At 44.3% G+C, this 16101-nt stretch overlaps 1 long non-coding RNA gene across 1 annotated transcript in view; it reads right to left on the bottom strand.

The window, feature by feature from the left end:
* LOC132400332 (uncharacterized) overlaps positions 1-15872 on the bottom strand; it is a 154498-nt gene extending 138626 nt beyond the window's left edge. Inside the window, exon 1 of the long non-coding RNA XR_009514227.1 lies at positions 15852-15872. This is a non-coding gene — a long non-coding RNA (uncharacterized LOC132400332). The remainder of the gene's footprint in view (positions 1-15851) is intronic.
* Between the last annotated feature and the right edge of the window lie 229 nt (positions 15873-16101).

The raw sequence follows: 16101 nt of genomic DNA, 5'->3' as shown, positions 1-16101 counted from the left end.
TGCATAAAGGTCATAAATAAAGTTTGAGCAAGTTCTGCCTACACAGTTGTGAGGATAATGTCTATTGAGAAGGGCGCTGAGGGCACAGCCTTATGGAGCATCAGTGCTGAGGATAATTGTGGTGGAGGTGTTGCTGCCTATCCTTACTGATTGTAGTCTGCTGGTCAGAAAGAGAGGTGTTGAGTCCTAGCTCAAGGAATTTGGAGATGAGCTTGCTTGGTATCATAGTACTGAAGATGGAAATATATTCAATAAACAATCGTTGGATATAAAACCATAAGACATAAGAGCAGAATTAGGTCATTCAGCGCATTGAGTCTGCTCCGCCATTCCATCATGGTGATTCCGGATCCCACTCAACCCCATACACCTGCCTCCTCGCCATACCCTTTGATGCCCTGACTGATCAGGAAACTATCAACTTCCACTTTAAATATACCTATGGTCTTGGCCTCCACCACAGTCTGTGGCAAGGCATTCCACAGATTCAATACTCTCTGGCTAAAAAATTCCTCCTTACCTCTGTTCTAAAAGGTCACCCCTCAATTTTGAGGTTGTGCCCTTTAGTTCTCACTACCCCCACATAGGAAAATTGTCTTCATATGCATCCTATCTAGTCCTTTCAACATTTGGTAGGTTTCAAAGAGATCCACCCACCCCCCCCCCCCCCCCGCCACATTCTTCAAAATGCCAGTGAGTACAGGCCCAAGTCTGCCAAATGTTCCTCAAATGCTCCAGAATTATCCACGTGAACCTCTCTCCAATGGCAACACATCCCTTCTGAGATATTTAGCCCAAAATTGTTGGCAATACTCTAAGTGTGGCCTGACTAGTGTCTTACAAAATCTCAGCATTATCTCTTTGCTTTTATATTCTATTCCCCTTGAAATAAATGCCAACATTGCATTTGCCTTCTTCACCACAGACTCAACCTGTAAATTGACCTTCTGGGAGTCTTGCACAAGGACTCCCAGGTCCCTCTGCACCTATGATGCTTGAACTTCTCCCCATTTAGATAATAGTCTGCACTATTGTTCCTTTTACCAAAATGCATTATCATATATTTACCAACATTGCATTCTATCTGCCACTTTTTTGCCCATTCTTCCAATTTGTCTAAGTCCTGCTGAAATTTCATTGCTTCCTCAGCACTATCTATTCCTCCATCTATTTTTGTATCATCCGCAAACTTTGCCACAAAGCCATCAATTCCATTATCCAAGTCATTGACAAACAATGTGAAAAGTGGTGATCCCAATATTGATCCCTGAGGAACACCACTAGTCATTGGCAGCCAACCATTAAAGACCCCCTTTATTCCCACTCACTGCCCCCTGCCTGTCAGCCATTCCTCTATCCATGCCAGTATCTTTCCTGTGACGCTATAGAATTTTATCCTGTTAAGCAGCCTCATGTGGGGCACCTTATCAAATGCCTTTGAAAATCCAAGTAAATGACATCCACTGCCTCTCCTTTGCCCACCCTGTTTGTTACTTCCTCGAAGAACTCCAACAGAGTTGTCAGGCAAGATTGCCCTTCACAGAAACCATGCTGACTTTGACTTATTTTATCATTAGTCTCCAAGTACCCTGAAACCTCATCCTTAATACTAGACTCCAACACTTTCCCAACCTCTGAGGTTAGGCCAACTAGTCTATAATTTTCTTTCTTTTGCATTCCTCCCTTCTTAAAGGTTAGAGTAATACTTGCACATAGGTGTCTCTACTGTCCAGGTGCTGAGGAGATAGCACGTGCCATAGACCTGTTTTGGTACTAGACAAATTGCAGTGGATTGAATTTAACTGGAAATATTAGGAAACTTAAAATGTTTCACAAATACTACACTATTATTCTTACAACTATATGTAATCTCTCTACATATCTATTGTTCTAATTTTTGTTATCTATTGGGTAACCAGGAATAAAGTCCTGTCAAAATGACCATCTCCTTCTTGGTTTTAAATTCTAATCATCTGGCCTCGGTAGATGATCGTCAAGGCTTAGAAGATTATGGACCAAATACTGGGAAGGACTTTCTGGTTTGATGTTTTATATTCTCTGTGCTTTTCACTCATTTTTTTGCCATTTGCACGATTTGTTTGTATTTTGTGCATTGGGTGTTTGATGTTTTTCTTTGAACGGGTTCCAATGTGTTTCTTTGTTTCGTGGCTGTCTGGCAGAAGAAAACGCTCAGCACCGTATACCACGTACATAATTAGATAGTAAATGAACTTTGAACTAAAAATAGGTTCCTGATGGTCAGCATGGACACGTTGGGCCAAAGCCTTGTTTCTATGCTGGATGACTCCATGGAAACAGACATCTTAAAAATGAGGCGAGGTGATTAGGTTACAGTTCTCCAGCTAGTAGAACTGCAGAGCTCCAGTGAACTGAGTTCAGTCCTAACCTCGGGTGCTGTCTTGCACATTCTCCCTGTGACCACCTGCCTTTTCTTGGGGCTTACGCCCATGTGCCAAAGGCATACATGGTTAATTGGCCATTATAAATGGCCCCTCGAATGTGGGTGAGTGGAAGAATTTTGGGGGAAGTTGATGAGGATGTGAAGAGAATAAAATGGGTTTAGTGTAGGATTACTGTAAATGTGTGAGCACAGACTCAGTGGGCTGAAGGGCCTATTTCTATGCTGCATCTCCATAAGTATTAACCAGGAGCTGGAATCAGGAAAAACAATCAGTGGCTGTCTGGCAGAAGAAAATGCTCAGCACTGTATATCATGTACTCCTCTCTCTACTCGCAGTCTTGGGCCTGAAACATTCATAATTCCTTTCCTCTCACTGATGTAGTTCGACCCATTGAGTTGCTCCAGCAGATTGTTGGTGACAATCAGTTAGTTAGGTGGCTAATCATTTGGAGATGATCAAAAACACGGTCTCTGCTGTACACAGTTCATTTCTTTAGTAATACTCGATGTCTGCAGCTTTCTTGAAGACTCATTGAGTGGTGTTCTCATTGATTTATTGTCTCAAACATCTGCGGCCCATAAATCAGCAAGGACATTTAATGGGAAGGGATTAAACTGTATTGTCCTAACCTCTAGCCATGGTTCACTCTGGGTCATCTGAGCCAAGAACTGCAGACTGGGATGGTCCACATTGTCAGGCTGGTGTCTGAACCAATCCAAACGGACAACAGCTTCCCCACTCCCCTGAGTTCCAGCACACAGCTGTGGACCAGATCTAACAGCACACAATAGGTCTTCCTGCAGGTGTTTGGGTCCGAGGGTGGGGGCAGTGTTCACAGTTGCCTGGAAGCTTATAGTCTGGATAGCCATTTCCTTCTGCTTTGGGGAATTCCTTCTCCATGGACCTCTTCGCAGCTGTTAAGTCGTCAATCTTCTCACCCATTGACCTGGTAAATATTGTTTAAACACTTGCTTCTTTCTTCCAACCTTTTTTTTCCCCCCTTTCTCCACAAGCAGTTTTTGTCTGGTTGGGGCCTGTCATGTGATGGATATCAGTGGTTTCTAAGGCCAGAGGCTGAGAAAGAATCACTCACAAAGCTTAGGCAGATAAATAAATCCCAAGGGAGACCCTCGGTGGAAGTGAACAGAGCTTAATTGTGCAAATCATTGGTGAGGAGATTACACCTGCACAACTAGGTGTGCATGAGCTTTGATGTCATCGAACCTAGATCAGTCCAGCACTACAACAGGCCCATTGGCCCATGATGCTTGCCAAATTAAACTAAATCTCTTCTGTCTGCACATATTCAATATCCCTCCACTCCCTGTATAGTCATATATCTGTCTAACAGCCTCTGTATTGGCTTCCACCACTACGCCTGGCAGACCGTACCAGGTATCCAGCACTCTATGTAAAATCTTGCCCCATGCACCTCTCTTTAAACTTTCTTCCTCACACCTTAAATATATGTTCTCTAGTATTTGATGTTAGGATGCACTGGGACGCATCATCGATGATGTAACCTGTGGTCATCAGGTGTTTCAGGTCTTTCAACATCAGACATTCTTGCCCAGCCGACCCAGCTGGGTTGATCTGGCCCTGGCCTGTGTCCCAGCAGCACTAGTTCATGGGTCACACCTCTTGATCCACAGCCATCTGGAGACTCTCTCAGCAGCCTCTGTGACGGTCCTGATGACTCTTTTCTTTGCAGCCCCCGTAATGCCCATGAGGGAGTACATAGTGAGCAAAACCTCTACACCCCATTTCTATAGGTTCACACCTGCCCTCCACCCCTATCTCTGGATCTGCTCTATCAGCTCTTAGTATTTGGCTTTCTCACACTCGAACGCCTCCTCAATCCAGTCTTCCCGAGGAATTGTCAGTTCTGATCATTTACCTTTGTATGTCTCTCTTTAGAAACTTCCATCAAGAATCATGTCTTGGTGAGAAAAGGAAAGACTGAAAGGAATGATTAACAGTCAATAGCATATATATTATGATCTGAGTTATAGAGCTAGACAGCACAGAAACAGGCCCTTTGACCCAACTCATCACAGCTGATTCACTTGTTGGAAGATATTGGAGTTGATTATTAAGGATGAGGTCTCATGATAAAATATGCTGTAGTCAGCATGGTTTCCTCAAGGGAAAATCTTGCCTGACAAACCTGTTGGAGTTCTCTGAAAAAAGTAACAAGCAGGGCAGACAAAGGAGAATGTTGTATACTTGGATTTTCAGAAGGCCTTTGACAAGGTGCTACATGTGATACTGCTTAACAAGCTATGAGCCCATAGTATTACAGGAAAGATTCTACCATGGATAAAGCAATGGCCGATCAGTAGGAGGCAAAGAGTGGGAATAAAGAGAGTCTTCTCTGATTGGCTGCAGGTGTTCCACAGGGGTCTGTGTTTGGACCATTTCTTTTTACATTATATGTTGATGATAGAATTGATGGCTTTGTTGCAAAGCTTGCAGACAATATGAAGATAGGTGGAGCAGCAGGAAGTGGAGAGGCTACAGAAGGACAAAGATTGATTAGGAGAATCAGCAAAGAAATAGCAGATGGAATACAGTGTTGGAAAGTGTATGGTTATGCACTTTGGTGGAAGAAATGAAAAGGTTTATTTTCTAAATGGAGAGAAAATACAAAAAAAAACTGAAGAGCAAAGGGACTTGTGAGTCCTTGTGCAGGATTCCCTAAAGGTTAATTTGCAAGTTGAGTTGGTGCTGAGGAAGGCAAATGTGATGTTAACATTCATTTCAACAGACCTAGAATATGAAAACAAAGATGTAACGTTGAGGCTTTATAAAGCACTGGTGAGGCCTCACTTGGAGTATTGAGAGCAGTTTTGGGCCCATTATCTAAGAAATGGTGTGCTGACATTGGAGAGGGTTCAGGATTCCAAATGATTCCAGGATTGAAGGTTCATCACATGAGGAGCATTTGATGGCTCTGGACCTGTACTCACTCGAATTCAGAGGAATGGGGGGGGGGGGGATCTCATTGAAACCCATCAAATGTTGAAAGACATTGATAGAGTGGATGTGAAGAATGTTCCCTATTGTGTCCAAGAGCAGTGGACACAGCCTCAGAATAGAGGGACATTCATTTAAAATGGAGGTGAGGAGTAATTCCTTTAGCCAGAGAGTGGTGAATATGTGGAATTTGGTGCCACAAGCAGCTCTGGGGGTCTTGTCAACAGGGCCTGAAGGCATACGGGGAGAAGGCAGGAGATTGGGGCTGAGAAGGAAATAGATCAGCCATGAGGTGCAGTATGCTTTATGATGAACTCCTTTTGGTGCACAACGTGGTGGTTCGGTCCCAGTCCTGCTCACCCGACCTGGAACATCTAACGGTCAAGAGTCATCCATTTTATCTGCCAGGGGAGTTCTCAGCCATCATCTTAGAAAGAGTGTATAATCCCTCCTCAGGCCCATGTCAAATAGGCTCTAGACAAACAGAGCGATGTAATCAACAGCATTTCCTGATGCCTTCCCCATCATCTTGGGAGATTTTAACCAAGCCAGCATGGAAAAGTCTCTAATTAATTATCACTAACATATCACTTGTGGAACCAGAGAAACCAACACACCGGATCACTGTCATACTACCATTTTGGAAAGTCTGGTCACCTGGCTGCACTTCTACTCCCTGAGAATAGGCAGAGATTAAAGACTGCAGCACCAATAGTGAGGATTGAGTGGGCATGGACTAGGGAGATGGAGCAGAATTTACAGGACCGTTTTGAGCCAGTGGATTGGACAGTATTCATGGAATCATCTTCAAGTCTGAATGAATACACCACAGTTGACATTGACTTCATTAAACCCTGTGTGGATGAGTGTGTGCCTACAACAACATACCATTCATAACTGAACCAAAGCCGTGGATGAACCAGGAGATTCAGTCTGTTGAGGGCTAGACCTGTGGCATTCAAGTCTGGTGATCCAGGACTATACAAGAAGTCCAGGTATGACTAATGAAATGCTATTCCAAGAGCAAAAGAACAATTCTGATTGAGATTAGAGATGGAATCAGATGCACATCTGCTCTGGCAGGGTTTGTAGGCCATCACTTCCTACAAAGCGAAACCTATCATCATGAATGGCGGTGATGCACCACTCCTGATGACCTCAACGCCTTTTATTCTCGCTTTGAAAGGGAGAATAAAACTACAGCCATGAGGATCCCTGGAGCACCCAGTGACCCTGTGACCTCTGTCTCGGCGGCCAACATCAAAACGTCTTTCAAGAGGAGCCAGAACCCTCGCTCGGCGAAAGGCCCCAATGGTGTACCTGGTAGTGCTCTGAAAACCTTTGCCAGCCAGCTGGTGGGGTTTTTGAAGATATTTTCAATCTCTCATTGCTACAGTGAGAAGTTCCCACCTGCTTCAAAAGGGCAACAATTATACCAGTGCCCAAGAAGAGCAGCGTGAGCTGCCTTAACGACCATCATCCAGTAGCACACATATCTATGGTGATGAAATGCTTTGAGAGATTGGTCATAGCCAGAATCAATTCCTGTCTCAGCAAGGACCTGGATCCACTGCAATTTGCCTATCACCACAATAGCCTGGAGCAGATGCAATCTCATTAACTCTTCATGTGGCCTTAGATCACCCAGCTAATACTAATACTCATGTCAGGCTGCTGTTTATTGACTACAGCTCAGCATTTCACACAATCGTTCCTACAGTTCTGATTGAAAAGCTCCAAAACCTGGGCCTCTGTAACTCCCTCTGCAACTGGAAGATCACAGTCTGTGTAGATTGGAAATAACATCGTCACTCACTGATAGTCAACACTGGCACAGATCAAGCATGGGTGCTTAGCCCACTGCACACTCTCTCTACATCCCTGACTGTGTGACTAGGCACAGCACAAATGCCATTTATAAATTATTATATACAATTATTAAAATATATACAACTATTGTTGGCAGAATTCCCAGATGGTGAAGAGGCATACAGGAGCGAGATAGATCTGCTGTTTGAGTGGTGTCGCAGCAACAACCTGGCACCCAGTGTCAATAAGACCAAGGAATTGATTTTGGACTGCAGAAAGGATAAAATGAGGGAACACAATTTGGTCCTCGTCGAGAGATCAGAAGTGGAAAGGGTGAGCAATTTCAAGTTCCTGGGTGTCAACATCCCTGAGAATCTATCCTAGGCCCAACATATTGATGAAGTTATAATGAAGGCACAACAGCAGCTATTTTTATCAGGAGTTTAAGGAGATTTGGTTATGTCACCAAAGACACTTGCAAATTTCTATAGATATGCCACGGAGAGCATTCTAATAAGCTGCATCACCATCTGGTTCGGGGAGGGGGCACTGCACAGGATTGAAATAAGCTGCAGAAAGCTATAAACTCAGCCAGCTCCATTATGGGCACTAGCTCCCCGGAATTCAAGATATCTTCAGGAAGCAATGTCTCAAAAAGACAACACCCATCATTAAGGACCTCCATCACCCAGGACATGCCCACTTCTCATTGTTACCATTAGGAAGGAGGGGCAGGAACTTGAAGACTCACACTCCATGATTCAGGAACAGCTTCTTCCCCACATTGAACTCATGAATACTACCTCACTATTTTTTCACTTTTTTTTTACTACTTATTTAATTGAACTTTTTAAAATATATATATTTCTTGCTCTAATTTACAGTATTATTATGTATTGCAATGTACTGTTGCTGCATTACAACAAATTTCACAACATATGCCAGTGATATTAAACCTGATTCTGATTCTGTAAACAGCCTAGATAGGGGCCCACAATTATTCGCAATATTTGAAATGTGGTCTGACCAATGTCTTCTAAAGCTCCATAGCACATCTTTGCATTTATGCCCAAGTCCTCTCAAAATGCTAACGCTGAACTTGAAAATAGCCGACACTTTTATTCTTCCTACCAAAGTGCAGAACCCTACACGTCCCTACATCATATTCCACCTGCCACTTCTTTGCCCAGAGTAACCTGTCCAGACCCTCTGCCTCTGCAACACAACCTCTCCCTCATAATGATATACGAGCATCCTTGCACACAAGTCACTGAAAGCAAAGAGGCGAACGATCAGGAAGGCAAAGTGTTTCCATTAACCTTTATTCCTTGAATGCAGAAAGATAGAAAATCAACTGGGAAAATGGGCCAAGGAATGCGGGTGGAATTTAAGTTGGACAAGTGCAAACAAGTGATGCATTTTGTCAAGCTAAAGCAGAGCAGGACATATGCCTTGAAAGGCAAAGTCATGGGCAGTGTTGTAGAACAGAGCGTGCTGGGGGTTCAAGTACAGAGTTCCATGAAAATGTCATACACCTTCTCCACTACTATATTGCCATGTTTGCCTTCATCGGGGAGGACAAGGAGAGTTAATTTATTGGATTATTATTGTCACAGGTACAATGAAAAACTTTGTTTTGCATACAGATCATTTCATTACCTCAGTACCAGATAGTGAAAGGGCAAACAATAACCGAATACAGGATAAAGTGTTACAGTTACAGAGAAAGTGCATTACAGACAAGAAGATGCAAGGCCATAACCAGATAAACTGTAAGGTCGTCCACCTTACATACTAGGAATATTTCAATACTCATATAATTGTGAGGTAGAAGCTCTCCTCAAGCGTGGTGGCCTATGCTTTCAGGCTTTTGTAACTTCTCTCCATTGGGAGGGGAGTGAAGAGACAATGTCCAAGGTGGAAAGGGTCTTTGATTATGTTGAATGCTTTACTGAGGCAGCTAGAGAGGAAGCTGTTTTCCCCAATGTCCTGAGCTGTATCCATAACTCTTCCACTCTCACATGCAGAACAGTGACTGGACCATGCTGGGGTACATCAGTATTGGCTGCTTTCTATGATGCAAAGGACAGGAGATGCATCACATTGGAGCTGCACAGAACATTGGTGAGAACACATCTGCAATGTTGTGCGTAGTTCTGGTCACCATTCTACAGGAAGAATATGATAAGGCAAGAGATGGTGCAGGAAGGATTTACAAAGATGTTATCGGGAACATAGGACCTTAAGACCATAAGATATAGGAGCAGAATTAGGCCATTCAGCCCATCAAGTCTGCTCCACCATTTCATCATGACTGATCCCGGATCCCACTCAACCCCATACACCTGCCCCTTCATCATATCCCTTGATGCCTCGACCAATCAGGAATCGATCAACTTCCGCTTTAAATATACCCATGGACTTGGCCTCCACTGCAGTCTGTGGCACAGCATTCCACAGATTCACCATTCCCAGGCAAAAAAGGTTCCTCTTTACTTCTGTACCCCCCCCCCAATTTTGAGGCTGTGCCTTCTAGTTCTGGATACCCCCACCAGAGGAAACATCTCTCCACATCCACCCTCTCAACATTCAGTGGGCTTTAATGAGATTCACACCTCATTCTTTTAAATTCCAGTGAGTACAGGCCCAAAGCTGCCAAACACTCCTCATATGTTAACCCTTTCATTCTCGGAATCATCCTCGTGAACTTCCCCGGACTCTCCAATTTCTGAGACAAGGGACCCAAAACTGTTGGCAGTACTCCAAGTGCAGCCTGACGAATGTCTTACAAAATCTCAGCATTATCTCCTAGTTTTTATATTCTATTTCCCTTGAAATAAATGCCAACATTGCATTTGTCTTCTTCACCACAGACTCAACCTGTAAATTAACCTTTTGGGAGTCTTGCACGAGGACTCCCAAGTCCCTTTGCACTTCTGATGTTTGAATTTTCTCCCCATTTACGTAATAGTCTGCACTATTGTTCCTTTTACAAAATGCATTATCATACATTTCCCAACACTGTATTCCATCTGCCACTTTTTTGCCCATTCTTCCAGTTTGTCTAAGTTCTGCTGCAATTGCATTGCTTCCTCAGCATTGCCTACCATTCCACCTATCTTCATATCATCCACAAACCTTGCCACAAAGCCATCAATTCCATTATCTAAATCATTGACAAATAATGTGAAAAGTAGCATCCCAATACTGACTAGTCACTGGCAGCCAACCAGAAAAGGTCCCCTTTATGCCCACTCGCTGCCTCCCGCCTGTCAGCCTTTCCTCTATCCAGGCCAGTATCTTTCCAGAAACACTATAGGATTTTATCGTGTTAAGCAGCTTCATGTGAAGTACCTTATCAAATGCCCTCTGGAAATCCAAGTAAAAGACATCCACTGCCTCTCCTTTGTCCACCCTGCTTGTTACTTCCTCAAAGAACTCTAACAGATTTGTCAGGCAAGATTTCTCTTCACAAAAGCCATGCTGATTTTGACTTATTTTAGCATTAGTCTCCATGTAACCTGAAACCTCATCCTTAATAATGGACTCCAACATATTCCCAACCTCTGAGGTTAGGCTAACTGGCCTAGAACTTACTCTCTTTTGTCTTCCTCCCTTCTTAAAGAGTGGAGTGGAGTTGTCCAGTCCTCCAGGACCATGCCCGAATCAAGTGATTTGTGATGTCATGTCCAATGCACCCATTATCTGGAGGAACTGGAGTACTTGACTTACAAGGATATCCTGGATAGGCAGGGGATAATTTCCACTGGAGCATAGGGGGCTGAGAAATCACCTTGTAAAACATGAGGGGTGTAGAGAAGGTGGATAGTCACAGTTTTTCTAAAGGGTAGGAAAGTCTAAGACCAGAGGAAGTAATTTAAGGTGAGAGGGGAAGAATTAAAGAGGATCTGAGGGGCAAGTTGTTGACTCAGTCGGTGGTCAGTACATGGAAGGTGCTGCGAGGGGGAGTTGTACACCCTGGACCTTGGTGCAGAAAGGCCTGGCTCTCATTTTTAAGCCAGCCCAATTCATCTCCTTAGCAAAGCACTGGTTAAGTCGGAGAATGCGAGCAGAGACGGGAAACTGGAGCAATACACAAACAATTGAAGGAACTGAGCAGGACGACCAGTGTCTGTGGAGGCAGAGGAATGCCTCAGAACTCCCTCAGTCTCTGATGCAATGGATAAGTTGCCTGGTGTCTAGCCAAAGACTTGGACCATTGATCTGAAGCTATAAACTGAAATTGCACCAAAGTGGGAAATAAACATCAAAAAACTAACTAAGCTTTTAACTAATGCAGCTACACTCAGCAATGGTAACCACAAAATGACCGCGTATCTGTAAGAACTAATCTGGTTCACTCATTCACTACTTTTTAGAGAAGAAAGCTGGCCAGCCTTAGTGGGACTTCAAACCCACCAGTCGGAGTGACTCCTCACCCACTCCCACACCCCTACAGAGTAAGAGTTTCTTCAAGATTAATTGGCAATGGCAATGAATAAGTCTTGCTGGTAAAAACAAAGAGCTGAAGGTACCCAGCGGGTCGGGCAGCAGCTGTGGAGGCAGAGGGATGGTCCACATTTCAGGTCAGGACTTGTTTTAGAACTTGAAGCCAGTATAAAGAGGTTGAGGCAGGAGCAGTCGGAGATGAGGAGGCGACTATTGAACAGTTGGGAGAAAGCAAGGGGCCTTGCCAGGAATGTTTCTGAATTACAAAAGAGGCCAAGACTTCCCTCCAGTCTGTTTACATTCTATCAGTTTCCATTGCATCTATGTTGAAAACTCGCCTTGAAGAACAGGTGTTCGAGTCTGAGGTAATTGAAAGTCAATGTCATCTCCATAACCAGTTTCAAGGCACAAGGAGTGAGAGACACACATTAAGAAAGAAAAGGGAGAGAGAGAAAGAGAGAGAGAGAGAGAGAGAGAGAGAGAGAGAGGGGGGGGGGGTGGAAGAGGAGAAAAGAGATAGTAAGAGAGAGAGAATCACAGCCAGTGGAGAGGGATAGACAGAGGGTATGGGATAGAAGGAATAGACAAAATATAGAGAAAGTGAGACACTGAGGAAAGGACAGAAGAACAGAAGGATGGGAAAAGGGAGGGGAGAGAGAGACTGAGGAAAAGACAGAGGGACAGAAAAGGGAGGGGGGACAGGAAAGGACAGAGGGATGTAAAAAGGGAGGGAGAGAGAGACTGAGGAAGGGACAAAGGGACAGAAAAGGGAGAGGGGGAGAGGGGGAGAGACAGGAAAGGACAGAGGAATTGAAAAAGGGAGGGCAAGAGAGAGAGACGAAAGGACGGACAGGAAAAGAGAGAAAGGAGAGAGAGAGAGATTGATGAAAGGACAGAGGGACGGAAAAAGGGAGAGAGAGGGAGAGAGAGAAAGAGAGACAGGAAAGGACAGAGGAACGGAAAAAGGGAGGGAGAGAGAGACAGGAAAGGACTGCCAGAAAAACAGAGGGAGGAGAGAGAGAGATTGAGGAAAGGACAGAGGGACGGAAAAAGGGAGAGAGAGGGGGAGAGAGAAAGAGAGACAGGAAAGGACAGAGGAACAGAAAAAGGGAGGGAGAGAGAGAGATTGAGGAAAGGACAGAGGGACGGAAAAAGGGAGAGAGAGGGGGAGAGAGAAAGAGAGACAGGAAAGGACAGAGGAACAGAAAAAGGGAGGGAGAGAGAGACAGGAAAGGACTGACAGAAAAACAGAGGGAGGAGAGAGAGATTGAGGAAAGGACAGAGGGACGGAAAAAGGGAGGGGGAGAGAGAGAGACTGAGGAAAGGACAAAGGGACAGAAAAAGGGAGGGGAGAGAGAGAGAGAGTGTGTCCGCCTGGAGACAGTTTGAAAGAGAGAAAGATAGGGGACAAAGACAAAGAAAAAATGAGTTATCAGTAACTACACAGTGTTCCATGAAAAAAAATTGCTGTGGTAAACTGTTCCAGGAGAATGAAACTAAAACTGTTACATGAGCAAGATACTTAAAGCTTGTTTTGTTTTAATGAATCTTAATCTTTAGGTTCCAAAGTTGTTGAGGCTGCAGATGAGGTGAGTACGTGCAGTTCTGAGCGTGTCTGCTGAAAGCCGTCTTGTAAGGCAGATCACTGTGCAGACTGAAGTCGTTACACATTCGCCTCTCTGGCTGCTTTGTTTGTGTGCATGTGTGTGGGCACAGTGTGAAATACCATCCAGATCCTTATGGCAGGAGCACTTAAGCCAGTGACAGTGGCAGTGTAGAGAGGGGAATGGATCTATTGGCATGCTTGGCAGGGGTCAGTCCCACCTCCCTACTCACCCTGATCAAGGTGCCCCTCTCCTCCCACATTCTCCAACCAGTCGCTCACCCAGCACATTTCTGCACCTGACCCACACACACTGCAAGGTTTGCAATGTCGATTTTCACATTTTTCCACCATTTGACTCTCAGTGAGAACCATCTGAAGAGAGGGCTTACCAGCCAAATCCATGCAACACCATTGTTAGGCTCAGAGATCCCCTGAAGCAGGACAATCTTGGTTATTGTTTTATTATTGGCGTGCTGAGATTTATTGAGATAAAAGTGCAGAATAGGTCCTTCCGGCCCTTTGAGCCCTGCCACCCAGTAACCCCTGATTTAACCCTCGCCTAATCACAGGACAATTTACAATGACCAATCAACCTAGCAACAGTACATGTTTGGACTGTGGGAGGAAACCAATGCGGACAGAGGGAGAACATACAAACTCCTTACAGACAGCAGCAGGAATTGAGCCTGGGTCACTGGTACTGTAAAGCACTGTGCTACCTGCTGCCTCAGATACAGTGAAAACCTTTTGTTTTGTGTGCCTTCCAGGCAGGTCATTCCAATAAATCAAGGTAGCAAGAAGAAAACAGAATTTAGAACATAATGTCACAGAAAGTGCAGAGAAGTAAAATGGAATGGCAACAACTGAGTAGATTGAGAGATCAAGAGTTTCAGCATATGAGAGATCTTTCCAAACGTCCTGTAACAGCAAGATTGAAACTGTCCTCAAGTCCAGTGGCACATGCTCACACACGTTTGTATCTTCTGTCAGATGGGAGAGGGAAGAAGAGAGAAAGATCAGGATGGGAGAGGGGTGAAGAGAGAACGTTCAGGACAGGAGAGGGGAGAAGAGAGGAAAATCAGGATGAGGGGGAGAGAGAGAGATCAGGATTAGAGGAGGAGAGAGAGAGATCAGGATGGGAGAGGGGAGAAGAGAGGAAGATCAGGATGGGAGAGGGCTGAAGAGAAGAAGATCAGGATGGGAGGGGGAGAAGAGAAGAAGATCAGGATGGGAGAGGGGAGAAGAGAAGAAGATCAGGATGGGAGAGGGGAGAAGAGAGGAAGATCAGGATGGGAGAGGGGTGAAGACAGGAAGATCAGGATGGGAGGGGGATGAAGAGAGAATGATCAGGATGGGAGAGAGGAGAAGAGAGAATAATCAGATGGGAGAGGATCTACAGACTTGTAGATTATGTTGGCTGCTTTCCTCGGGCTGCAAGAAGTGTAGACAGAGTCAATTGGGGGGAAGTTGGACTGGACTATGTTCACAGCTCTCTGCAATTCCTTGCAGTCTTAAACAGAGCAATTGTCTGACCAAGCTGTGAAGCAGCTGGATAGGATGTTTTCTATGATGTATCTGTAAAATTTGGTGAAGGCCATCAGGGATGTGCCAAATTCTGTCAACCTTCCAAAGAAGTAGAGGCTCTGGTGTGCTAGAGTTGAAGCTTTGAACACTACTGCACTGGAGATATAAGACACCCCAAAGCCTCTCTCTAGCCTTGAGTTTAGAGTTTGCATGAGGACAGGAAATTTAGAGTAATGTGTTGTCTGTCCTGCTGCAGAACATTCCTGTACAGAGTGTATTGTGAGCTGGGCAGAGGTTCACCCAGGAAGAGAGCAATTATTGGCTCCAGGACCCCTCCACACCTCCAACTCACAGGACTGCAGTGTAACCACTAATTAACATCTTTGTTACATTAGATAATTCTGCACAATCAAAGCTGACTGCCAGTTTTGATTAAATTATGTACAGTAGTTCAGATTCAGTGAAGATTAGGTCACTTGGATTTTGCACTGCACTGGCAAGTGATGCAGATTTTAAGATTCACGTTAATGCATTTCAAAAGGATTATACTGTCTGAGTATGAATTATGTCTAGTTAGAGGTAATGGCATAGATTTTAACTGTGCATAGATTCAATGGGTTTAAGTTTGGGGAGGAGCTGTGAAACTGGCTGACAATTAACGCATTTTATACCAGACCATTGAATAAAAATTAACCCAGCAGTGCTCATTAAGAGTCCCACCCCTGTGAAGGGTGACCCAATTGCCATCCACTGGTACCAAGGCATAAAGATAACATCAACTGCCAAGAATTTCTTACGGTTAGCCGGCATTGCCTCTCCAACTGATCAATGAAAGATATAGAGTCACAGAGTCATTCAGCCATGGCAACAACCCTTCAGCACAACTCATCCATGCCAACCAAGTTGCCAATCTAAGCTACAGCTAGTACCGGGTAAATTGGAGTTCACCTGAATTGAATAAGCTTCAACAGACAGAAATAAGACATTCAGCATATCTTCACATAAAAAAATGGAACTGCAGGCTTGTTGTAAAAGATTCAAAGAAAGAAAGTTGCCATCCTTACCCAGTCTAGCCTATATGTGACTCCAAGCTGTGGCCTATTGCATTGTGCAGTACAAGATCCCTTTTTCCAGTGATGTTCACACCCTGTGAATGAATAAATAGCAAAACATAAGAAATAGGAGAAGAAGTAAGCCATTTGGTCCATTGAGCCTGCTCCACCGTTCATCAAAATCATGGGGAACATCAATTTCCTGCTTATTTCTGTATCTTTTGATTCCCCTAATATTCTGAAATCTATTCACTTTTGTTTT

The sequence above is a fragment of the Hypanus sabinus genome, chromosome 10, assembly GCF_030144855.1.
Source record: "Hypanus sabinus isolate sHypSab1 chromosome 10, sHypSab1.hap1, whole genome shotgun sequence".
Lineage (NCBI taxonomy): Eukaryota > Metazoa > Chordata > Chondrichthyes > Myliobatiformes > Dasyatidae > Hypanus > Hypanus sabinus.
The sequence above is the reverse complement of the archived record's forward strand: the minus strand, read 5'-3'. Positions and strand labels throughout refer to the sequence as shown.